At 34.5% G+C, this 27,611-nt stretch overlaps 1 protein-coding gene across 5 annotated transcripts in view; it reads left to right on the top strand.

Annotated features, from left to right (window-relative positions):
* LOC103221287 (EGF-like and EMI domain-containing protein 1) overlaps window positions 1-27,611 on the top strand; it is a 476,806-nt gene that overhangs the window by 390,615 nt on the left and 58,580 nt on the right. For 3 of the 5 annotated variants that reach the window (XM_073023478.1, XM_073023476.1, XM_073023475.1), the window contains 2 exons: window positions 9,380-9,480; window positions 14,522-14,644. The gene's annotated coding sequence lies outside the window, so the exon portion shown is untranslated. The remainder of the gene's footprint in view (window positions 1-9,379; window positions 9,481-14,521; window positions 14,645-27,611) is intronic. The other 2 variants (XM_073023479.1, XM_073023477.1) reach the window with 1 other exon arrangement.

The following is a 27,611-nucleotide window of genomic DNA, read 5'->3' as shown; positions in this document are numbered from 1 at the left end:
TATAAGCAGAAATACAACACTGCTCTTACAAACATCATATTTAATTCTTGAAGAGACTGCAGTATGCCATTACAGATGGATTGATAGCCTTGATAATATCATTGAACTTTTGTCATGCCTAACCTGGAAGACTTGCTATATGCCAGAAAATTTTTGCCATTCATTTTGCTTTTGAAAGGCCAGATTTATTTGCAACCTTGAATGACATTGGACACGTGCACATGAAACAACCTGAAATCTATCATGCAGTGAATATCTTATGAAACTGCTATTTAAAATACTAAGTATTGACCTGGTTTTCAGAACCATCTTCAAAGCCAACGACTTTCAATTTGTTTACTTATAAACACTGATTTTCAGTGGATAGTAACAACTTTATATTTTCATTCATTTGTTTTTCCTGAGTAACCAGAGGCCACCAAACATGCACCATGTTTTCCTATTTTTTTTAATTAAGTGAGAAACATCAGAATTAGAAATGCATGTATATGTCTGTTATTTATTAATATCAATATGTAACTGATTAGTGAAAATATACTAATAATGGAGTCTATCTTTGGGTGGCTTATTCAGTAAATTTTTTAAAAATCTCAGCTTATACTTACCTGCAGCAAAATTGCATAGTAATCGTGCTGTCAGGGAAAAAGCAAGATTGTTTTTGAGCTTTCTGTGTTTTGGAGCAAAAATGTGGCCTATGTTACTATGAACTTATAATTCCATCCATATTAACACTGAATTTATGTTCAGTACAAATTAAATAAGAAAGCAATTGAGCACCTTCTATGAACCAGGTTTGAATTTTCAAGCACGTGATAATAATAGCTAATGTTTAGCTAATAATTATAATACTAAAATCTGCTACTTACAGAGTTTATGCTAGAAATAGTGCTAAGCATTTTAAAAGAATAACCTAATTTGATTCTTACAATAGCCTTATAAAGTGGTTATTTTGTTTCTCCTTACTATAGAGATGACAAAATTAAGATTTATAAAGTTAGGGACTAATATTTCATAAAGGAGTTTACTTTGTGCTCATTTGTGCCATGGTAGATCAAGACCTAAATAAGCCATATTAAAGCCATTCCATTTGGAATTGTCACCTATCCAGGGAAGTTGCCTGCCTTTAAATCTAGTTTTCTTGAAAGGGTTTACTTTTTAATTTTTATAGATTTGGGTAATACAAGTGCAATTTTGTTGCATGGATATATTGCTTAGTGGTGAAGTCTGAACTTTTACTGCACCCATTGCCCAAATCATGAACATTGAACCTGACAGGTAACTTTTCCATCCTCATACCCCTCCTACCCCAACCCCCACCTTTTGGAGTCTCCAGTTTCTATTTTTCTACTCTGTATGTTCATGTGAACTCAATGTTTAGCTCCCACTTATAAGTGAGAACATAGAGTATTTGACTTTCTGTTTCTGAGTTATTTCACTCAGGATAATAGCCTCCATTTTCATCCATGTTGTTGCAAGGACGTGATTTCAACATTTAACTCCCACTTATAAGTGAAAACATTGAAGTATTTGACTTTTTGTTTCTGAGTTATTTCACTCAGGATAATAGCCTCCATTTTCATCCATGTTGTTGCAAGGGACATGATTTCATTCTTTTTTTTTTATGACTGAATCGTACTTTATGGTATATGTATGCAATATTTTCTTTATCCAGTCATCCATTAGATGGATACTAAGGTTGATTCCATGACTTTGCTATTGTGAATAGTGCTGCAACAAACATATGAGTGCAGGTGTCTTTTTAATATAATGGCTTATTTTCCTTTGGGTTGCAGAATTGAATGGTGATTCTATTTTCAGTTCTTTGAGAAATCAGTGTTTTCCCTAGTGGTTGTACTAATTTACATTTTCACCAACCATGTATAGGCCTTCCCTTTTCTCTCCACCCTAACCAACATTTGTTGATTTGAACTTTTTAATAATAGCTATTCTTACTGCTATAAGATGGCATCTGATTTTGGTTTTAGTTTGCATTTCTCTGATGATTAATGATGTTGAACATTTTTTTCATATGTTTGTTGGCTGCTTATATCTCTGTTTTTGAAAATTGTTTGTTCATGTTTTTTTGCCCACTTTTTAATGGGGTTATTTGTTTGTTTGTTTTCTTGAGTTGTTTGAGTCCCTTATAGATTCTGGATATTAGTCCTTTTCTGGATGCATAGTTTGCAAATATTTTCTCCCATTCTGTAAACTGTTTACTCTGTTGATTATTTCTTTTGCTGTGCAGAAGCTTTTTAGTTTAATGAAATTCAATTTGTCTATTTTTGTTTCTGTTGCATTTACTTTTGAGGATTTAGTCATAAATCCTTTCCCAGTCCAATGTCCAAAAGAGTTTTTCCTCGGTTTTCTGGTATAGATGTGTGACACCTTTCTTTTCATCACATTTTCAGTGTATAAGTGGGGGTTGAGTATTCAGGGAAATACATGGTCTCTTCTATAACTTCCACTAATGGTATTCTGTAATGCTGTCATTATAATTTGAATGCAAAGAGTTCTTCTGATCGGAAGGCTTCATGTGCATTGCTGTTTTGTCAAGTATGGAGCAATCCACTGATAGATTGATACAACTTTGGCTGTAGAAATGGACTAAATAGAATATTGACATTCCATATCATGGAGTAGCTTTAAGCTCTTTAGAAAGCACCTCAGCAAGCAACATCTTGAAGATCATTCATTTTAGAAAACCACACTACATATTTTAAAATTCAAGTGAATACAGATTTTGTACCAAAAGTGATAAAATTGTGCACCATGGCAGAGCGTATATAAAAAGGAAAGATGGTAGTATGAAACTTTAGCCTTAACTTTAAGGAAATGTTTGTGTTTATTGTGCTATTTTTCCTGAAAGTATGCTTATTGCAAAGAAGTTGGGGAAACAGGCAAATACAGAACAACAAAACAAAAGCCATTCTTAATCCTTTTTTTTTTTTTTTTTTTTTTTTTTTTTTTGGTGGTGGTGGTGGGGATGGAGTCTTGCTCTGTCACCCAGGCTGGAGTGCAATGGCATGATCTCGGCACACTGCAACCTCGGCCTCCCAGGTTCAAGTGATTCTTCTGCCTCAACCTCCCAAGTAGATGGGATTACAGGCATGCACCACCATGCCCGCCTAATTTTTGTATTTTTAGTACAGGTGGGTTTTCACCATGTTGCCCAGGCTGGTCTCTAACTCCTTGTGTCAAGTGATCCACCCACCTTGACATCTCAAACATGCTGGTATTACAGGCACGAGCCACTGTGCCTGACCAATCTTTTCAAATGAACATAGTCACTGTTAGCATATTTGATTATCTCTTTCCATTTGTTTTCCAAAAATATGTATTAATAGATAAGCAGATACATATGGAATCACCACTGTAAATGTAAATATAAGTAATAAACACATCTTTAATATGTCAAGACATTGGCAGAGGTAAATAAATATTACTTTAGAATGTGAGTAATTGTTAATTATGCTATAATGGTTCTTTGGCTGTGTCATAATCTACTTAAAATTTGACTGATACTTAGATACCTCCTATTTTTCCTTCTGTGGTATTAAAAATACACAAATCATTATGCACATTGTGATTATATCCTTAAGATATATTCTTGAGGCCGGGAGTGGTGGCTCACGTCTGTAATCCCAGAATTCTGGGAGGCCAAGGCGGGCGGATCACCTGAGGTCAGGAATTTGAGACCAGCCTGACCAACATGGCAAAACCCTGTCTCTACTAAAAATACAAAAATTAGCCAGGTGTGGTGACGGGCACCTGTAATCCCAGTTACTTGGGAGCCTGAGGCAGGAAGAATCACTTGAACCGGGAGGCAGAGGTTGCAGTGAGCTGAGATTGTGCCACTGCACCACTCCAGCCTGAGCAACAGAGTGAGACTCTGTCTCAAAAAAAAAAAAATATGTGTGTATATATATATATATAATATATATACATATTTGAAAGTAGAATTGCTGCAGAGAAAAGTATTTGCATATTCTGATATTTGTAACCACTTAAATTTCAGAAACTGATCCTAGTTTGTGTTCCTGTTAGCAAAGTATGGTATGGCCATTTTGCCACACCTTTACCACCTTTACAGTAGCACTGATTTTCATCTTTATAAATTTCATAGAGAATTAATAGGATTAATTTTATTTTGGTTTTAATTTTTTAACTGCCAATAAGATTCAACAGGATTTGACATCTTTTGGATATTTTTATTTCTGACTTTTTAAATCAATTTATTTCCTTTTATTAGACTCAATTTCTGTTTGTGAATGTTTACCTTTTCCTAATATACATATAGTTAATATAAATCTTATATATATAGATATATGTGTGTGTGTGTGTGTGTGTGTATATGATATGTACCCTTCACCTTATGTGTGTCAATATTGTTTTCTTCATTTCTTATTTATCTTTGAGTTTTGGTCACTCTGAATAGTAGACTCTGAAGTTTACATGGGATGTTTATCAGCCTTTCCATACATGCTTTTTAACCCTGGTGTTATTTTAGCTCCAAAAATATAAAATAAATTTTTAAAATATCCATAGCTATTTTATGTTTTACTAAAATTCCATCTAAGCAGAAAGGATATTTTAAGTCCTTTCTAATGTTATTTTTATTTACTAATTATTTTGACCAACAAAACCACTAATTGTCTTTTATTTCTTAACATCTGCCATTGTCTGATCTTACCAGTTTGATTTGATAGTGACCAAATTTAATTTGATATTTGACATTTGTTAATAATGTGCATAATTTTTAGGTTTAAAGTAAATAAACATGTGGAAAGAGACACATATACATGATATTCATTATTTTCATGTATCTTTATTGATAATTTTCTCTAATATTATCTCACAGAGATATAGTTGTTCACATTATTTATGAGTAAAAGGCTTTGCTTTCAACTGTCCCATACCAGATATGACAGCCTAAGGAAGAAATTTTCAAACATTGTCATCAATCAAACTGACCACTTTATTCAAACAAATTCTAAATTGAGAACTATCCAATATGTAAAACAGATTAAAGCAGCTTTTCACTTACTGAATTGGTTATATGCTAAGGTGCTTCCTCTGTCTCATACTGCACTCTGTCTCTGTCTAGGCATTCCCTGAGACAGCTCTTTGAATCCTTAAGGATATGAAGCACAATCAGCTCAGAAGAGTAAAAGTCAGATCCAGTCAAATAAATGAGTCAGATTGCTCAGTAAGAAGGAATAAGTTGTGGAAAAAACTGGTGGACGTAGTAAACATGTATTTGCTCCAAAAGTATAAATTACTTTCTGAAGTCCTTTTCAGGGCTATGAAAACCCGACATTACTTTTGCTTTAAAATTCCTGTATTTATTTCAGGTAAATCCAGCCAGAAGCAATTTGACTGTGCTATATTAACCTAGCTTTCCATTAAAGTAATTTTGCCATAATATGTTGTTACATTAGGTCTTATGTTTTAGTAAAGGTCACTAATAGTTTAAAAAAAAAAAAAAAGGAAAAATTTGGCATTTTTTGAAAAACCTCTTTTGGAGACTTTGCCATTGTTTTATTCAATGACGCTTATATTCAAAACTCATGTAAGATATTCCCATAAGAATTTAATGTCCATAAAGTCTGTCCCTCCTGAAAAATATTTCCTTTTTAACAGTCACTGAAAATTATATAACCTCTTGTTTTATTCTTTTCTTTAATTATCTATCAGAAATCTAAGACCTATTTTTTTAGATAATGATGACACAAGCAATATTATAATGACAAAAATGAAAACTTTAAACGACATAACTCTACCATTGTTATAGATCAAATTATTTATTTTTTAAAGCTTTTCAGATTTTCTCCATAAGAATAGATGGCTTTTGTAGTTGCAGCTAAAACACAGAAACAATTCGTAATCCATTTCAGGAAAATGGTTTCTCATATTGTTGCATAAGTCATCACAATTATAATTTTAATGACTGCATTCAAGTACATTCAAGTGATACATTTAACTTACTTAATGTACCAAAATTTCCATTTTGGTGAACATGTAAGTTGTTACCAATGTTTTTGCTTGATGCGTGTGTGTGTGTGTGTGTGTGTGTGTGTGTGTGTGTGTGTTCCTCACTTTCCTTTTAATGACCATACTCTTTTGAATAACTTCATATGATTTTGTCAGTTCATTATGAGGCCTGCATGATATTATATATGGAAAGTATCTAACATAGTTCAATTCCTTTGGGATATATCTTTGGATAAATTCTTTTTTTTTTTTTTTTTTTTTTAAATTTATTTATTATTATTAAACTTCAAGTTGTAGGGTACATGTGCACAACGTGCAGGTTTGCTACATATGTATACTTGTGCCATGTTGGTGTGCTGCACCCATCAACTCGTCATTTACATCAGGTATAACTCCCAATGCAATCCCTCCCCCCTCCCCATGGATAAATTCTTAAGAGTGGAAATATGGGATGCCTGAAACTGGGCTTATTCCAACATCTGTCCCCTTCTTTAACAAACTAAGCTTAAAAAGTTATATCTAAACTTGTATGTAGACTTATACTCCAATTTCCCTTAAGAAATCAACCTTTACTGATCTTTCTCTCTATGATATTCTGCAATACAAAGCACAGGACTTAATTATAAAGCCATATATTCTTTGTTAATTACTACACATTTATTAGTCATGAATGCCTGGCTTCTTGACGGAATCAGGTGTAAGAAAAATAAACAAGCACATAAAGTCTAAGTTAATGGAATTTTCTTTGGAATATTGTAATGGAAAGTAAAGAGGATCAAGAAATAGTGTGACTAGGCCTTCTCTTTCTGGCTGTGATGGGATAAGTAGTAGCAGACCAATTCTCTTGCTGACAACAGCTAGAAATGTTGAATGCAATATAAAAAAAAACCACACATTTGAAGATGTTAGAGAATATTGTGTCAGCCAGGAAAGCCAATGAGGTGAGCTTTCTTAGGAAGGGATTGATTAATAAGTGACACAGTGGAAAAGGCTGAAAAGGTGGGAAGAAAGTGGCTGCTAGTAGGAAGAAAAGGTATGTTGAACAGTCAGCAGTCCCACCAGACTGGGGAGACATAAATTGAAATTCAGAATTAAACAGAAGCCAAAATCTGAAGTATCAAGATAATGGAGAAAAGGTATACCAGTCAGAATCCGTAAGAGACAGAAACTACAGATTGATTTGGTCAGAGAAAAAAATACTACGAAGAATTACGAATTGGAACTAAAGATAAAGTACTAAAAGGGGTAAGCAGAATGTTGAAGAATATAGGAATAGCATATGTAGAAACTGGCCACTATGTCTAGGACTGGAGGAGAGTACCCCAGAGTGAAACAAACTTGGAAGCATCCTCTCAATTCCCTGGCCAGGTTGAAAGCCAAATCTCACTGGAAAGGTAATGGCTCTGGCTCACTGGACGGCAGGAAAGTTTGCTGAAATGCTGCTGCTCAGGAATGATGGTCAGGAACACATCCACTGGGGTGGCACTGAAATTCACTGGGAAGCTGCCTACTGGAGGACTGATAAAACTTGCTGAATGGTATTCACCTCCACGTTTTTTATGTACCACTGGAAGAAGAGCTGCTTACTGGTGAAGAAGCTTCCCATTGACAAGAAAGTGGCCAGCTGGCAGCCACAACGTACAAGCCTGAAAAACAAATTACATTGATAGTACAGTGAGAGGTTCCTTCCTCTTACAGCTTTCCTCCAGAGCCCTCTGCTAAAAAGGCTCAACAAGAAGCGGGCAAGGGAGAAATGTTTACAGGGTTCAGTTCCTGTATTTATCATAAAGAGTGGAATTATAAATACAAGAAAAGTTATGACAAGATGAAATTTTTACCAGAGAAGTAGAATTTGTAAAAAGAATCAACTGCAAATAGTTGAAATGAAAATACCTTTAATATCAAATGTAATAGGTGGGATTAATGGCATATTACAAACAACTGATTATGGAATTGATGACCTGAAAGGTCAGTAGGCTATCTCTACTGAAGCTAACAACAAAAAATAATAAAATATAATAGAAAATAGCATAAGGCAAATGATGTATAGAAATAGGTATCATAAACCTGTGTATGGAAGTACTAGAAAGAAAAGACAATCAAAATGAGGCAAAAGCAATATTTGAATAGATACTGGTGAGAATAATTTCTTTAAACTGAAGGACATCTAACTACAAAATCAAAATGCACTACAAATACAAGGAGGAAAACTACAAAGAAAAACATATCATGGTACATCATAGTAAAATATATGAAGAAAAATAACAAAAATAAAATTTTGACACAGCATAATTGTACATATTTATGAGATACAATGTGGTGTTTTGATAAATGTATACATTGTGTAATAGTAAATCATGGTAATTAGCATATCTATCACCTTAAACATTTATCATTTCTTAATTATTGGAACATTCAAAATCCTCTCATATAGCCATTTCAAATATACAATACATTTATTGTTAGCTATAGTCACCCTACTGTGCAATAGAGTACCAGAACTTATTCTTCCAATCTGTTCTGTTGTATTTATTAATCAACCAAAGGGAAAATCTTAAAAGCACACAGAGAAAAACAGTCAAATTATTTTCAAAATGAAATTTAAGTGATGATAGAATGACACAGCTAATAAGCTTTCTAAAAACTTCTAGAATTCTATTCCATTGAAAATATTATTCAAAACATCAGGTGTAACTATAAATGGAGAAGAGGCAGATCTCTACATAAGAGTTCCAAATAATTTATTTAGATATTCTGCCCTCAACAGGGAACATAACTCTCCACTTCCTGTGTGTGGGCTGTACATAATAACTTTGCTCCAAAAAATAGAGTAACTTTATTACTCTAGAATGGAGAAACCTGACAAATGCTACATCAGCCAGGGATCCAGGTCAACATCAATAGTATTAAGTCATGTTGAGGTAATAAAGACACTTTACCTCTATAGTCTTCTTCCCTAAAACCCACAATCCCAGTTTAAAATAAGAAAAACACTACAAAAATCCAAATTGAGAGAAATTTTATAGGATGCCTGCCCAGTATTTCTCAAAACCATCAAAGTCATAAAAAATGAGGAAAGTCTGAGAAACTGTCATAGTCAATATGTTACATTAGTTATAATTAATAACCTAATATTGATAGATTATATTATCTAGTACATATTTAATTATGTAATTAGTATAGTTATAACTATACTAATATAAGATTTTAAAACAGTGAAATATGGGATGTATGGAGTACATGTGAACCTGTACTCTTTCAGATTTTTCTCTAAATCTAAAAAATGTTCTTTTATGTATATATATTTTATTTAAAAATTAAAGTGAAAAAATCACCTTTTTTTATATTGCTATTTCCTGACTAAATATGAAAAAAATGTTGCCAGCAGATCCATATGAAAAGAAATACTAAGAGCAATTTTCCGGCCAAAGGACATTATTCCAGAAAGAAGCACAGAAATGAAGGAAGCAATAAAGAATGCCAGAAAAGGTAACTATGTGAATAAACCTAAATTACTTCTGAATATATAAAATAATAACTGTGATGTCTTACGGGGTTTAAATATACAAAAGTAAAATACATAATAACAATAATATAATAGGTAAGAAAAACTTTAAAAGAGTTAAACTGGTAAGGTTCTAGCATTATAGGAAAGTGGTTAAAGTACTAATTTATATTAGACTTTAATAATAGATGTTTTAATATCTAGAATTACCACTAAAAGAATAACAAGGAATATATGACCGACGATCTAATAAAAAGGCAAATAGACCACCAAAAATAAATTTTGAGAAAAGTAAGAGTTGAACATAAAAGTAACACAAAATCTATGGGGAATTTAGAAAAACAATAAAATGGTAAATTTAATCCAAATACATTAACAATTACATTAAAAGTCAATGATATGATACTACAGCTAAAAGTCAAAGATGTTTATAATATATTAAATTAATGTATATACAGGTATATTTATATATAGAGAGATAATTTCTCAGATATATGAATACGAAAAAGGGAAAAACTAAAGTTTAGAAAATGAAATGACATGTAAAGTCATTAGCCGAAAGAAACTAACCAGAAGAAAATTGATACAGCTATAACATTACAAAAAGTCAACTTTAATGAAAAAAGCATAGCTAGATTTAAAGAGGAACATTTTATAATAACAAAGCATTAATCTAGGAAGATGTGGTAATCCTAAGTTTGTATGCCCCTCATAATAGAGCTTCAAATTATATGAAACAAAAATTGCAGTCAGAAAAGGGCACATGTGAAATTAAATAAAGCAATTTCACTATGCTTCTCTTGCTAACTGATAGAACAAGCATATGAAAAAATTCTTAAATATATAAAGATATGAAAATCATGATTAACAAATCAAATGAATTAAATATTTGTATTTGTACATGTTTGAAATATACATGTATAATATATGAAAGTATATGTTGTATACATGGACATATGTACATAAAGAAAACATAGCATCTGATCATTGAAGAGTGTACATTATTTTCCAGTAAATATAGATTTTTAAAAAAAAACAGAATTGACCATGTGCTGGAATATAAGGCAAGTCTTAACAAATTGTAAAGAATTGAAATCATGCAGAGTATATTCTTTGTTCACCATGGAATTAGTCTAGCATTTCATAACAAGATGATTGAAAATTCCTCAAATGTGTTAAAAAAAATCCCAAAACATGCTTCAAAATAATCCAAAGAGGAAATATTTATGTAAATTAGGAAATAATTTGCGTCGATGGTAATTAAAATGAAACATTAAAACCTGTGGTGAGCAGCTAATACTTTTATTTTTAGGAAAACGAAAATATGAGTGTGATGTGTCCTTTCAACAAGGCTGGCATCAATTTTTTCCTTGTTTGGACACAGTGTATTCAATTCCCTGATTGCGAGAAGGAATTCCCCACCCTTCCAGAATCTCTGCTGGCCTGTGACTGCTTTAACTAACAAAAATCTAAGAAGTCAGGCTATGTGGCTTCCAAGGCTAGATCATAAGAAACCTTTCAACTTTTGTTTAAGTCTACTGTAATAGTCTCCCTGGGGGAGGTAAGCCACCATGTAAAATATCTCCACCCTGAGGACACCGAGCAGGAGAAAAGCAAGAGTTTGGCATGTGAGGAGCTGCATGGAGAGACAGGGAGACACCTGACTAGCCACCCAGATGTTCCGACCATCTCAGCCCAAATCCCAACATGGGAGTGACAAGCCTCCATACAGGTCTACTGCTAGCTGTCACCTTACTTCTACCTTCTGTGGGACCCCAAATGAGCACCAACCAGTTGATTATTACCTGAGAATCCCCAGACACGTAGAAAATAATAGTAAGTTGTCTTTCTAAGCCACTTAGTGTTAAGGTGTTTGGTTACATGTTTACAGATAACCAGGAATATTTTTTTAAAGAAATACTAAAAATCGATTATCTAAATTTCCATCTCAAGAACTTAGAAGCAGAATAGTGAAAGAAACCCAAGAAAGTAGAATAAAGGCAATGATAAAGATCATAGCACAAATTGATTATGTGGGGAAAATGTGCAATGCTGAAAAATCAATAAAGCCACAGATTTTATTTTTTATTTTTTATTTTTTTTTTTTTTTGGGAAAAGACTGAAATAGATAGATGATAGTCAAGATAGATAGATAGATAAAACTGAAAAATTCCTAGCAAAGCTGATAAGAAAATAAAGAGAAGACACACAGGAATTTCATGGAATAGGAAAGGTGACCTTAGCACAACTGGACAGTCATTTAAAACAGTAGTATGAGAATATTATGAGCAACTTAACAGCAATACATTTGAACGTTAATATGAAAGGGACAAATTCCTTGAAACACATGGTTTATCCCACATATTTAAATAAAAGTCTGAATATTCTTATATCAAAGAAATTGAATCTGTAATTGAAAGCCTTCACACACACCCCCCACACACACACACACCCCCTACAATCCCAGGCCTTAGGTAGTGTCATAAATGAGCTCTTTCAAACATTTAATTAATAAATTATACCACCAATCTTGCACAGATTATTTCAGCAATAGAAAAGAAGGAAACACTTCTAACTTTTTTTGATGTATCTAGTACAACCTGGGTGTCAAATTCAAGAAGACTATTTACCAACAAGAAAACGTACAGGCAAATCTGTCTGATGAAAAATATCTTTAAAATTCCAAATGAAGTATTAGCTAAGTGAACTCAGGCATGTATAAAAAAAAAGGTAGTGTATCATGACCAGGTTTATTTTAGAGATGCAAAATTCAATCCTGTTATTTATCATGTTAACAGAATAAGAAAAAACATCTAATTATCTTTATAGATTCAAAAAATGTGGTAGATAAAACTTTACACCTATTTATGAATCAAATATGAAAGAAATTAGGATTAGAAAGGAACATTTATCTATATCTATCTGTATCTACCCAACAGTACCCATCATGCCTACCTTGAACTGTTAAAAGCTCTCCTGAAATTTGAAACAAGAAGAGGATAACCATTGCCACCACTTTTTCTTAGCATCCTATTTGAGGACCCACAAGTACAATAATGAATATTTTAGGAATTGGACAAATGGAAAAACTATTTGAACAAGCATTTCAACAAGATGTTATCCAAATGGCCAATAACATGAGAATGTTCTTAACCTGATTAATCACTGGGAAAATGCAAATTAGAATCATAACCTGATGCTATTATTAAACTTCCAGAATAGATCAATTAAAAAACCCAGCATATCCCAAATGTTGGCAAGAATGAGTAGCATCTGAACTCCACTGGTGGGAGTGTAAATTAGAGTAGCATCTTAAGAAGACCATTTATCTATAAATACTAAACAGTACCTCAAACCTTTTGACCCAGCAAGTCTAATCTTAGATGTACAGCTGCTCCTCAGTATCTGCAGGGGTATGTTGGTTTCAGGACATCTGTGTATGCCAAAATCTGTGGATACTTAAGTCCTGTGTCTGGCCCTGTGGAACTCGAGTATATAAAAAGCAGGCCCTCCGCATATGCAGGTTTCATATCCTGTGAATACTGTACTTTGACTCCACATTTGGTTGTGGATGCAGCACCTGCTGATATAGAGGGCTGACTGTATTTAGAAAAATCCACATATAAAGTGGACCTGTACAGTTCAAACCTGTATTATTTAAGGGTCAACTGTATTACCCAACAGAAATGCAGTGGTAAGCTCATTGAAGACATCTATGAGAATGTTCATAGCAGCACTCTTCACAAAAGCCAAAAATAAGAAAACAGTTCATTGTTCATCTTCTGTGAAATGAATATTGTGGTATATTCATAGAAGGGAACAACGTACAGGAATAAGAATGTGTGATCTACAAGTGTATGCAACAAAATAGATGTATCTTCTAAACAATGCTGAATGAGAGAAGCCAGACACACTTGAATGAAAAGTTAACTTAAACAAAACAGTAAAAGTTGCATAGCAAGGGAATCAGACAAAATCAGTTACATTCAGTCAAGATGCATTGTTGCTCACTCTGCCTATTACCTGATTGGTCTCTCAATATCAATTGTTTTCTGCTGTGATAGATCCACACTTCGGTGAGACTTTGCCTATGCTTCTGCTTTACTTCTTCTGCTGTTCCTGGCCAAACTCTTCTCCTCTCCTTTCCCTGTCTCTCTCTGTCTCCCTCTGTCTCCCTCTTCCTCTTTCTCCCATTTTTCCCTGCCCCTCCATACCTCCTCCTTGTCCACTCCATCCCCTCTTCAAGCCACACTCATCTCATGAGGCAAGGACCTATCAAGTCAACTAGTCAACATGCAGAAGAGGTACCTCATTTGAGCAGAACTGTAAATCAAGCCACCTCACAGGCCACTATCAAACTTGAAGATGGATTGGAATACTTGCCAATTGTTAACTGGATTGGATAAATACATAAAATTGAACCCTGTCTGTAAAGATGACTTATGGCCACGGGTTTAGGAGTGGTCTGTGGGCATATCCTGTATATGGACTCAACCAAATCACATTTCTGTTTAGTCCTCAACTCCAGCTACATTTTAAACTTTGGAAACCATGGAAATACCCTTTTACCTTTCTCACACTGTCCACTACAATGGCATATATATAGTGGTGAGCAATAATTATTTGAGAAGCCAATAACAACATATTTAATAGGTAAGCAGGTGGCCTAGTGTCCTGACCTTAGTTTAGTTTCTCTCATTGTTCTCAATTTCATCCTCAAAAGATTGTGTGTGAAATTTCTGGGTCTGTACCATAAGCTTCCCAAATCCATAAGACTAGAAAATACCTTAGTTTATTGTTCAAAAGTAGTATTTCAGATGCCAAAATTATGACTTGTCTCTTTCTTCACATCAAAATTAGAGTGTATTCATTCTAATTAAAATGAAATATTGTTTTATTTCATTTAATCCAAGGTTAAATAATGATGTCATTCTGTGATGGTTCATTTTTAACAGAGAGCCACCAAAGTTTCTTTTTGTATGTCTAGTTACAGGAGGCTAATTCTGTTTCACTATTCACTTGCAGATGTAAATGAATGTACCATTGACAATGGTGGCTGTCAAGATCGATGCTGTAATACAGTTGGCAGCTATTACTGCAAATGTCAAGCTGACCAGAAGCTGGAGGAAGATGGCAAAGGATGTGAAGGTAACAGTTAAGACTGTCTGCTTACTGATAAGGAAAGAGAGAACATCTATGTAATGCAAAAGAGGAGGTTTGTCTTTTATCCAGAGCCAGTTGAAGTGCCTGTGTTGAATGTTGTCGAGAGCACAGATCTTCCTCTCATGTCTAGATTACAATATTGTAACCCTAAGAACATTTCAAGTAGCTTATTATGGGAAACATATGATTATACGCTGCTTTGGTTGTGTCACGTTCTGATTATGGAATTTCAATCATTCATTTAAATCCCTGAGTAAAGTACGTATTTTTTAAAGCATTTCATTTAATTCTGAAGTAAAAATGATACTTATAAAATACTCATATGTTGCTACAATGCAAATGGAGGGGCACAAAACTAACCACAGGAATAATATTCTTGGTATAGAATTAGCTTTTTGCACACCTCAATTTTCTGTTTCCTTTTAAAATTAATTCTTTCCTTTATTTATTTATTAATTCAGCATTTTATTCATTTGACAATCATTGAGTTCCTGCTCTGTATCAGGCATTATTCCATGCTCTGGAGATATAAAAATTAATGAGAAATAAATTATGTCCTGAAGGAGCTCACTGATTAGAAGCAAAGATTGAAACATAAGCCCAAGCCTTACAAAGTGGTGTTTTAAGGCATTATAGCATGCGGGTAAGTGCATTGGATTCAAAGACACGTGTGTTTGAGACCTAGCTCTGTCACTTATGAGTTGTGTTAACATGGGCAAGTTATTTTATTTTGCTAAGACTCTTCCTTCATTGGTAATATTTAGAATAATGGTGGTGTCTAAACCACAAAAGTTGCTGTGAGAATTAAATAAGATAATGCATCTAAAGCACTTAGCATAAAGGGTGGTGCTCAAATGATAACTATAAGTGGTACTCTCATTTATGAACTTAGTTGCTGCCTATATTGGGAATGTAATAGGGGACAGAGATTGCTTCCTTCTCTTAATTTCTGAAAGGGAACATAATAGATTAAAAGAATCACTATTACCATGCCTTATAACTGTCCTTTCTGAATTTTTTCTATCTGGCCATATTACTAAAATGCCTGAAAATTTTATATAGTCAGGCATCTTTGTTTGTTTTAAGATGACAGTTGAAAAGCATTTATTCTAATGTTCTATCATTGATCTTAAAAAATTACATTCTTTTTTTTCCCTTAACAAAGTTAGTTCCTGATGGGGCATATAGGAATAAGTTGGTAAGAGAAAACAAAACAAACAAAAAATATCCCCACTGAAGACACCTAAGGTTAGGGCTGTAGGTTTCATTGAGACTACCAAAGGCAAGACAAAATTGTAGGTGTGAATAGGTTGGAAAATGTGTCAGTTTCACTTTATCATTCCCTCCCAGCAGGGCTTGTGCAGGCAGCAATAGGAAGGGCTGGAGAGGCAGAAGATGTTTTTTGTTTGTTTATTTGTTTATTTGTTTGTTTTTCTTTTTATTATTATTATACTTTAAGTTCTAGGGTACATGTGCATAACGTGCAGGTTTGTTACATATGTATACTTGTGCCATGTTGGTGTGCTGCACCCATCAACTCGTCAGTACCCATCAACTCGTCATTTACATCAGGTATAACTCCCAATGCAATCCCTCCCCACTCCCCCCTCCCCATAATAGGCCCCGGTATGTGATGTTCCCCTTCCCGAGTCCAGGTGATCTCATTATTCAGTTCCAACCTATGAGTGAGAACATGCGGTGTTTGGTTTTCTGTTCTTGTGATAGTTTGCTAAGAATGATGGTTTCCAGCTGCATCCATGTCTCTACAAAGGACACAAACTCATCCTTTTTTATGGCTGCATAGTATTCCATGGTGTATATGTGCCACATTTTCTTAATCCAGTCTGTCACTGATGGACATTTGGGTTGATTCCAAGACTTTGCTATTGTGAATAGTGCCGCAATAAACATACGTGTGCATGTGTCTTTATAGCAGCATGATTTATAATCCTTTGGGTATATACCCAGTAATGGGATGGCTGGGTCATATGGTACATCTAGTTCTAGATCCTTGAGGAATCGCCATACTGTTTTCCATAATGGTTGAACTAGTTTACAGTCCCACCAACAGTGTAAAAGTGTTCCTATTTCTCCACATCCTCTCCAGCACCTGTTGTTTCCTGACTTTTGAATGATCTCCATTCTAACTGGTGTGAGATGGTATCTCATTGTGGTTTTGATTTGCATTTCTCTGATGGCCAGTGATGATGAGCATTTTTCTTGTGTCTGTTGGCTGTATGAATGTCTTCTTTTGAGAAATGTCTGTTCATATCCTTTGCCCACTTTTTGATCGGGTTGTTTGTTTTTTTTCTTATAAATTTGCTTGAGTTCTTTGTAGGTTCTGGATATTAGCCCTTTGTCAGATGAGTAGATTGCAAAAATTTTCTCCCATTCTTTAGGTTGCCTGTTCACTCTGATGGTAGTTTCTTTTGCTGTGCAGAAGCTCTTTAGTTTAATTAGATCCCATTTGTCAATTTGGCTTTTGTTGCCGTTGCTTTTGGTGTTTTACACATGAAGTCTTTGCCCATGCCTATGTCCTGAATGGTACTACCTAGGTTTTCCTCTAGGATTTTTATGGTATTAGGTCTAACATTTAAGTCTCTAATCCATCTTGAATTAATTTTCATATAAGGAGTAAGGATAGGATCCAGTTTCAGCTTTCTACTTATGGCTAGCCAATTTTCCCAGCACCATTTATTAAATAGGGAATCCTTTCCCCATTTCTTGTTTCTCTCAGGTTTGTCAAAGATCAGATGGCTGTAGATGTGTGGTATTATTTCTGAGGACTCTGTTCTGTTCCATTGGTCTATATCTCTGTTTTGGTACCAGTACCATGCTGTTTTGGTTACTGTAGCCTTGTAGTATAGTTTGAAGTCAAAATCTCAGGATACAAAATAAATGTGCAAAAATCACAAACATTCTTATACACCAGTAACAGACAAACAGAGAGCCAAATCGTGAATGAACTTCCATTCACAATTGCTTCAAAGAGAATAAAATACCTAGGAATCCAACTTATAAGGGATGTAAAGGACCTCTTCAAGGAGAACTACAAACCACTGCTCATTGAAATAAAAGAGGACACAAACAAATGGAAGAACATACCATGCTCATGGATAGGAAGAATCAATATCATGAAAATGGCCATACTGCCCAAGGTAATTTATAGATTCAATGCCATCCCCATCAAGCTACCAATGAGTTTCTTCACAGAATTGGAAAAAACTGCTTTAAAGTTCATATGGAACCAATAAAGAGCCCGCATTGCCAAGACAATCCTAAGTCAAAAGAACAAAGCTGGAGGCATCACGCTACCTGGCAGAAGATATTTAAAGGCAACTATGTCTGGACCTTCCTGGGACAGGGTTCATCCCAAGAAGCATCCTCTGTCTAGAAAAGTGTAAATTCACAAAGGCAAACTCTAATTTCACCCAGGCTCTTTTTTTTTCATTCAAGTGCAATAATCTCTATTTCTGGATGAAATTATTTGGCAGTGGTGATCCTGGTACTGACTCAATCTCAGAAGAAGGGTTAAGGACTGCATCGTGTTCAAGGTAAAAGTGGGATGATGACCACTGAAGACAACATGGTCTGTACTATGGGAATAGTGTTTGCCATGAGCCCTCCCTTCACCTGACAGGCAACAAGCTATGTATTTCTCTTTGACTAAGTATTATTATTGCTGTATCATCACTGTCATTATTATATATATATTTGAAGTACCTATCACAGCAATTTGCCATTGTTAGGTATAATAATTATTTTTATAATAGCTATTAGGCTAACAAAGCATGTTAGACTTTGCACCCACTAGTTCATTTACTTTCATTTATCTCCTATTTTAACTGAAGTTAGTTACTCATGGTCACTCATATAAGTGACAAGGTATTTAGAAAAATGATTTCCATGGTTTCATTTTGCTGAGTCCATTTGTACAAACTGAATACAATTAAGATCAGTGTTCGTATGATAAGACATGATTCTTTCCCAGAAAATATCCCCAATCTAATTGACAGTACAAATGTGTAAATAAGTACAGTGCTCTGCAAGAAGTTATGGAACAGAGGTATTAGTGTATATAACATGAAAGGGAAGAGAGTGTAACTAATGGGCCTAGAAATAAGGAACAATAGATTTAGAATCAAGAGTATGATAATCAGGAATCCAGTGTGTGATATAATGAGGTAACATTGACTTCCTACTTGCCCAGGACTGGGGATGGTGGTATGGAGTAGAGCAGCTCACCTGCAAAGAACCTGTTCTCTCAGTCTCATTGATGTTAGAATCATTTTTTCTTTTCATTTCCTTAAATGACTATTTGCTAGAGGTAGTACTGCTAGAGATTCAGCTTGCTTTATTGTTGAACATACAGTCATCTCAGGTTTATTAATGTACATGATTAAATAAAATATAATAGAGATCATTTTGATATCCAGTGCATTCTAAAGCCATTGCAAATGAACATTCATGTGAGTGTAGTAATGAGTCATTCATGTTTATTTACTGGCTGGTAACAGTAGAGGTCAGTTGGTTTCAAAGGCCATTTAGTTGAATGCTACAGCATTGAATTAAATAGTCATTTAAAAATGCTTTTACTTTACATTAATATAAATTGAATTTAACTTATTTGAATTGCCTTTTAAAATATAGAGACCAGCATTTTAATGGGCATTTGTTGTACTATTTAAATAAATCTAGGCTGGGCATGGTGGCTCACACCTATAATCCCAGCACTTTGGGAGGTCGAGGCAGGTGAATCACTTGAGTCCAGGAGTTCAAGGCTTCAGTGAGCTGTGATCACACCACTGCACTCAGCCTGGACAACAGAGTGAGGCCCTGTCTCTAAAATAATAAATAACAAATAAATAATAAATCTAGAGTCTGCCCTTAAGTGGATGGAATTTAAACATTTATAAACAATCTTGTTAGTTAATCTTACTCTTTAACTTTTCCTCTAAAGAGATACAAACTTGAAGGCTCTTGATTAGCTAAATTTCACTGGTATCCCCTTCTTTCAGGCATAGCACTGAATCTAAAGAATGTTTTCTGATTCACATGCAGATTGATTCTTACAAGATATAGATTAAATAAACAAACGAAGGGAAAAAATGCCTTCCACTGGATGCTGTGGGGGATATTCAAATGTGCACATAGTGTGTGTCAAGGATCCCCAAACCTTGGGCCACAGACCAGAGCTGCTCCATGGTCAGTTAGGAACTGGGCCACACAGCAGGAGGTGAGTGGCGGGTGAGTGAGCAAAGCTTCATCTGTGTTTACAGTTCCTCCCCATCACTCACATCACCACCTGAGCTCCACTTCCTGTCAGATCAGCCATGGTATTAGGTCTCATAGAAATGCAAACTCTACTGTGAACTGCACATGCAAGGGAACTAGACTGTGTGTTCCTTACAAGAACCAATGCTTGATAATCTGTCACTGTCTCCCATCACCCCGAGATGGGACTGTCTAGTTGCAGGAAAACAAGCTCAGGGCTCCCACTGATTCTACATTATGTTGAGTTGTATAATCATTACTTATCACAATGTAATAATAATAGAAATAAAGTGCACAGTAAATGTAATGCACCTAAATCATCCTAAAACCATCCCCCTTACCCCGGTCTGTGGAAAAATTGTCTTCCACAAAACCGGTCCCCGGTGCCAAAAACATTGGAAACTACTGGTTCATACACACACGCATACACACACACACACGCACATATATATAAACATAGATCTATATATAGATCTATATATGTGCATATTCGTATGTATATGTATATATGTTTTTCTATTGAAAGGATGTAAATTTCTTCTTTCATTTGCTAGCGTGAGTGATTATTTTTATAGATTTTCAAATATGCAACTATAATTGCATTTCAGAAAATAATCTGACTGGTATCATCATTTTATTTGCTATTAAAGTCAATTCTCTATTATTTTGTTTAGGATGTTGTATCCACAACTATGAGTGAAATAGGCCAGTACTTTTTGTTTCTCATATGTTCTTTATGGCAGTGGCTCTCAACCTTGGTGATTGTGTCCCCCAGACGCACTTGTCAATGTTCAGAGACACTATCGATTTTCACAGCTGAGGGGAGGAGTAGTTGCCACTGGCATCTAGTGGATGGAGGTCAGAATGTTGCTAAACATCCCTTTCTTCTGTAATTCTGATCATACTGCTTCAGGTTTCAACCATTTAACTTTACGTTTTAGAAATCTCATTTTTCTCAAATTTGTAGATTCTTTTCTGTATGTGTGCTCATTTATATAGTTGTATTCTTTTCTTTTGCTATTTCACATATAAGCCTTCTGTATTCATCTGGGGTGCTTGTGGAAGCTATAAATCTATTGTTCCTTATTTCTAGGCCCATTAGTTACACTCTCTTCCCTTTCATGTTATATACACTAATACCTCTGTTCCATAACTTCTTACAGAGCACTGTACTTATTTACACATTTGTACTGTCAATTAGATTGGGGATATCTTCTGGGAAAGAACCATGTCTTATCACTTTTTCATCCCCAGCTCACAGTTGTCTGGCACATAGGGGAATTCCATAAATGCTTATTGGATGAATGAATACCCATCATCCTTTCAAACATAAATGCATACAAGCATACAGTCAATATGTCTGTTATTCATTTCCTTATCTACAGATTCTAATCATGCTGGAATTGTCACTTAAAGTTCGAGTAGTTAAACTCTTTGGTTATCAGTATTAGTGTAAATATTTGCTGATAAGTCATTTGAAAGGGAAAATCTCATTTTTTTTTTATTTCTGGGGAGCAAATCAAAGGTTTTTGGTATACTTTCAGCTTTCTAAAAATTTTCTTCATATGACTTGTCCAAATTATTGGTGCCACAGCATAAGTAGTGTGGCTATTCAAGCTTGGTAATCCTGTGGTGTCAAATAAATTTTCTAAATGAAATGGTAACTAATGTTACTATACATTTTAATACATTAACTTACAAAGGTAGTGAACATTGTTTGGACATTTGAGATACATTCTTGTATTTGAGAGAAATAAGTGAACATATGCTATACATTGATAAAGGCATATTGTTTAAATAATTGATTGTTAAAATATTTTAAAGTAATTTTAATGATATTTTGGGTCATTTTTTTTTTCCTAAATCGTATTGCAAATGAGTTAGTGAATAAACAGAGAATATAATTCAACATGCCACTGTGGTAGAATTACAGAATATTTGAGCTTCCAAAAGGCTTCTATAGTTGGAATTCCAGGGAAATTAAATAATTTGGGCAAGCTAACAATGCTAGTTGATGAGCAAAATGACACCAGAAACCAAACTTTCTTATTTGTTATCCAGTGTCCTTTCCTTTTGATATGGTTAATGGACAGCATGAACCGGATGCAGACTAGTCAGACTGTGGGGTCACAGTGCTGTGGGGGTAGAGAGGCCCTCAACTCATAGAAGCCATGATTGTCAGAGGAGGGAAATTAAGACCCTGAGAGATTGACTGATTTCCTCCAAGTCCTAGACAATTTATTTGTAAAACAAAGAACAGAATCCAGTTCCCATTTTCCCATTTGTCATTCTTCTTCATTGAAAAATCAGTCTGGTCAGTAAACATTTATTGGGTAACTATGATGTGTTCAGCACTGTGTTGGGTAATTTGAGAATACCAGATTAGTACAAAATATGGTTATTTCTTCACAGAGTTTCAATATCATTAAGCATCCTGAATATAAAATGATTATGTGATATTTTACATGAAAGTCAAGTAATTATATTATATCCTTTGAGAGTTCACTCAGGCTAGCTCTTTGCCTCCAAGCAGCATGGTATCTAAACCAGCTAGTTGTTTACCCTAGTATTAGAGATCTCTAAGGGAGGACGTCTGTTTAATAACTCTTGTGATCAGGAAAGTGTTCCTTATGTGTAACCTATATTGCTCCTGTTTAACTTTAAGCCTGTGTATTTTATTTTCTTCTTTGAGTTCAGAGACACTTAAATAATCAGTAATTCTCCCCACACTTACAGCACACTAATGTGTAGTTGTTCAACTTAGTAAAAACATGTATTGTGCCAAATATAGTCCGTTGGCACTTGAAGAATAAAATATGATATATGTGTGTGTATATATATACAAGTGTGTATATATATGTATATATATACGTGCATATTTATTTTGAGTTTTTTAAGAAAACTTGAAATCATTATGAAGAATTTTTCTACTTCTGCATGTTGCTTCTCTTAATAGCCACTTATAAAGGAACTCTGGACCTCTTTCTATTGTTGTTATGGAGCATGCAAAGTAATAGCAATTACCTGACCTCCAAGAGCTAACCAACTATTGGAGTAGTCAACTATTAGAATTGCCAACTATTGAAATTTATACAGATGAAGAATAATTTGGAAAAAATCCAATATAGTCTATCCACATATGCTAAAGATTGTCCATTTTGAATCTATAGAAGCACATTTACAATACAGAATAATTACATTTAAAAGACTTGAACCACTTAAAATGTGGGGGATTTATCTACTTGATTCATAATTGTATGCAGAGGTTTTTTTTCTTATTATTCACCAAGCATGTATCAGACCCTTACAGTGTGCTCTATGTCAAACAAAGAGCACAAATTTTCAGTTCAAATATTGACTCTAACATTTACTAGCTGTGAGACTTAGAGCAAGTTATTTAATATCTATGAGCTTTCCCTTCATCTATAAAACCAGAATAATAATGCTTAGCCTTATATAAGTTGAAAGATCAAATAAGATGTAGTTTGAAAGCATGTCAATGGTAGGAAAACCTTCTTTCCCCTGTTTTGTGCTCACCTAAACAGGGATTGTTTATTAGTAACGTTCCTGACCTCTGTCTGCACCCTACATCTCCCACTGCCTTCTTCCCAAGAGAAGAGGAGTGAAAATACCTCACTGCTGAGTTTGGGGAAATAAATTGGTCTGTTGAGTTTAGCTCACATTCATATTTTCTCTTTGGGGCCTGCAAATGCCTGCAAAAAGTGACCATTCTGGTCTGCTGCTCTGCTTAAATATAAGTTTCACCAGGCCAGGACCCCACATGAGGAAGACAGGTTTTCGGTCTACACCTGGGACCAGGTGGGAGAGTTTGTCTAATTCTGCATGCATTTTTAGGAAGCCCATTGTTGCTGCACCCTTAAATTCTATTATCCAGTTTTAATTTTAACAAAACTAAAATGGATATTTTTGTCTCCATATGCCTATTTTGAATTAGATCTCAATTAATTCAAAATTCAGGCTGGCAACATGAATTTGTTATTGTATCCCCTCAAAATAGTAACACTTTATATTTGCCTAATGCTTAGGAAATTTTATTTCTCTCCAGTTTTTTTTATTTCCTCCTATGTTATTTGTTGTTGAAGATTTTTTAAAAATGTGCAATATTATCTTTTTCTCTCTCAGGAGTTTCCAGTTCAATAAAGGAGATTAGATGGATACACAAACAGCTATAGCGTAAGATAGCAGGAGTAAATATAAGGCAGGCACAAACAAAGTGCTTTCAGAATTAAGAGGAGAAAAAGATAACCCACTGGGTTATCTTTATCAACATGGGCTGAAAGGAACCAGGACAGACACTGATCACTTAGCCCTGGGACTGAACAACCAACCTTCCATTTCTTTAATTTCCTTAATAAAATTCCCTAGAGGAGTTCTGCCCAGTATGACTTGTTCTGCTGTCTCTTGTGTCTCCTGATTGACGCTGAAAGGCATCTCGGATTTTAACAACAAAGCTACTACTGCTGTTCCCAAGACATTCCTTGCAGAAATTTCTGAGAGAATTCTTAAATTTATGTGTCTTTTAGACTAGAGTGAAAACACATATAATTCAAATCTGAAACTCTGTTATGAAAATGGAAATCAGCTTTATTTATATTTAAGCCAGTCTTTTAAATAAAGTCCACCATTTCTCCCCCAATAATTTTGAGTGATCACTTCAATACCTCTGCTTTCAGCTAACACTTAACTATAGTCAACAGAGTATCTAGAAGTGAGAGGAGCTGGAAGAGACTATAGCTGATATAGATTCCCCAAGATGAGCTGGCTCACTTAGCAGATTTCATCAGGGACGTGCAGATTTATGAAAGTCATGGCTTTTACAGGTAGTGCCAAAAGAGGCAGACAAGAAAAAAAATTAGGTCTTAGAGGTCTGTGGCTGACATGCAAGACATCGAAAGGCTTCTTACTGCCTCAGCAGCCCATGCCACTCTTATTACAAAAACAATGAAGCAGAAGCAGCCAATTAGGGCAAATGGCTGTGTGAAGGTGTCTGAACGTGGTGAGCAGCAAGATACCTCTGTACCAAAATTTGGCTCATGGTCCTTAAATTTTACTGTAAATTGGGAAGCATAAAGTATTTTATATTCTGAAGAATAAAACTTTTAGTTTCATTCACAATTATTTTTTAGTTTCTCTGTTTAGGAGTCTTAAAAATGAGCCGATATTTTTAAAAGATTGTATTATTATATTTATTTCCCAGAAATATTTTCCGATGGATGCATCCTGTCTTGAATTCTTCAGATGTGTGTTTACCTTCTAGGTATTTTTTTAATTATAAAATCATACCCACCAAAAGATCAGTGTGATCCTGTATTCCAAAGCATGATCTTTTTAGGCTTCTGAAATGTAGAGGGTTGGTTCCTGCCCTTACAAGATCCATCTTTCTTTCTATTACTCTCATAAAAGTAGTTATGGATGAATGACTTTTTAATTTTCTTACTATAATAAATTCCTTCCCGAGTCCAAGTGATCTCATTGTTCAGTTCCCACCTATGAGTGAGAACATGCGGTGTTTGGTTTTCTGTTCTTGTGATAGTTTGCTAGGAATGATGGTTTCCAGCTGCATCCATGTCCCTACAAAGGACACAAACTCATCCTTTTTTATGGCTGCATAGTATTCCATGGTGTATATGTGCCACATTTTCTTAATCCAGTCTGTCACTGATGGACATTTGGGTTGATTCCAAGTCTTTGCTATTGTGAAAAGTGCTGCAATAAACATACGTGTGCATGTGTCTTTATAGCAGCATAATTTATAATCCTTTGGGTATATACCCAGTAATGGGATGGCTGGGTCATATGGTACATCTAGTTCTAGATCCTTGAGGAATCGCCATACTGTTTTCACTTGGACTCGGGAAGGGGAACATCACACACCGGGGACTATCATGGGGAGGGGGAAGGGGGGAGGGATTGCATTGGGAGTTATACCTGATGTAAATGACGAGTTGATGGGTGCAGCACACCAACATGGCACAAGTATACATATGTAACAAACCTGCACATTGTGCACATGTACCCTACAACTTAAAGTATAATAATAATAAATAAATTAAAAATAAATAAATAAATTCCTTCATCAATTTTTAAATAATGGAGACTTATTTTTCTTGCAATAAGGACTTATTAAGGGAGCCTATGAATACATATGTATGATTTTTAAGCAGGAAATAAGTCAGTTAAAATTGATTTGTTATTTTGCTGCTATTGACTTTCATATGTTTGTATTTTTAGTGGCCTTCTGATGACCAGTCACCCTCAGCATATGATATCATAGAAAGAAATGAAGCTACTCATTTCTGAAAAAAAAAAAAATGTACTGTAGTTCATAAATTCAAGTCAATTTTCTGTTTTTATTATTAATTCCAATTCTTAGTTTGTTAATAGGCCAGGACTGTACTTCCTTGAATTTAATTTAGATCATAATAAAAGGATATCACTCATTTTGTTTGTCTGAATGGATGCAATTTGATGCATATATTCTACATGTATTACTGGTAAACCCAACCTTCTGAGAGTAGGCATATTTATTTGTATTTTTGCTTTATATCTTCTCTATGAGTATCTCATTGGTCAAAGTATATTCCTAAGAATAGTAATATTGTAAACATACAGAATTCTTTATATTATTACAAATACAAATGTCTTATATTTTACATTTCCTATAAATAGGAAAGATATATGAAAATAATCTGGAGAATTTTTCTAAAAAGTGTCGTTCTCATTTTAGTAAGGGAGATAGCAGGTCTCTGACATCGTATGAAATCACAGCCGTTTGTGATTATTTATCAAAATACACGGAGTAATTGATTATAAATTAATTATTGTCATTCAAACATGATTTTTTAAGTCTATCTCGCAGAATGAGAAAGGCAGTTGATGTTGTATAAAACCATTTGAAAACACTCAAGTAATAGACCCCCTGAAGGGCACTGCATACTGTAGGAGGTCATTGCTGGCTAGGAACACACATAGGAAGGGAACAGGTGTTAGCTTTGCTTGGTCTCAGACTGGCACTGGGTCCTAGTGGCTCCCATTTCAGGGTTGGGAGAAGAGCAGAACTAAGATGCCCTAGGTTTCTCTGTCTGTGTGGGCATGAGAGGTCTGGGAGAAGGGCAGGAGAGAGGAGAGACAAGAATAATCATGTAAAGGAATGCATTATATACTTTATGCTGTATCAAACACATGTTTCTAAGTTATCAAGTTCTCTAGTTCTGACAAGCTTACTGAAGTGGGACACTTCAAATCTTATAGCAGTCTCAGCAATAGCATAAACCATCCAGATGAGATGTGCAAACAAAATGTCTTCTCTCTGCTTCATGTATATTTAATAATTTTTTAGCATAACTAAGATGACCCCTGTGGTAATCCATCAAAACATGTAGACAAGAGTAAGAAAAAAAATTGTTTATAAATTGCTTTTCACTGGTGAGAAAATAAGTTGATTTAAAATCATCTGTTGTATAACTTTGAACAAGTGAACTGGAAGCTTCTGTATTGAAATCTTTGATCTATTTATTTTTGTATTTATTTTAAAATATATTTATATCTATATTTATTTTTCTGCATTCAAATGTTTTGTAATTAAATTTTCTGTATAACTATATAACATATTTATATTTATTTTTAAATATATTTATTTTATATTTATTTTTCTGTA

The sequence above is a fragment of the Chlorocebus sabaeus genome, chromosome 15 (genome assembly GCF_047675955.1).
Source record: "Chlorocebus sabaeus isolate Y175 chromosome 15, mChlSab1.0.hap1, whole genome shotgun sequence".
Lineage (NCBI taxonomy): Eukaryota > Metazoa > Chordata > Mammalia > Primates > Cercopithecidae > Chlorocebus > Chlorocebus sabaeus.
Note: the sequence above shows the minus strand (reverse complement) of the source record. Positions and strands in the feature narration are given on the sequence as shown.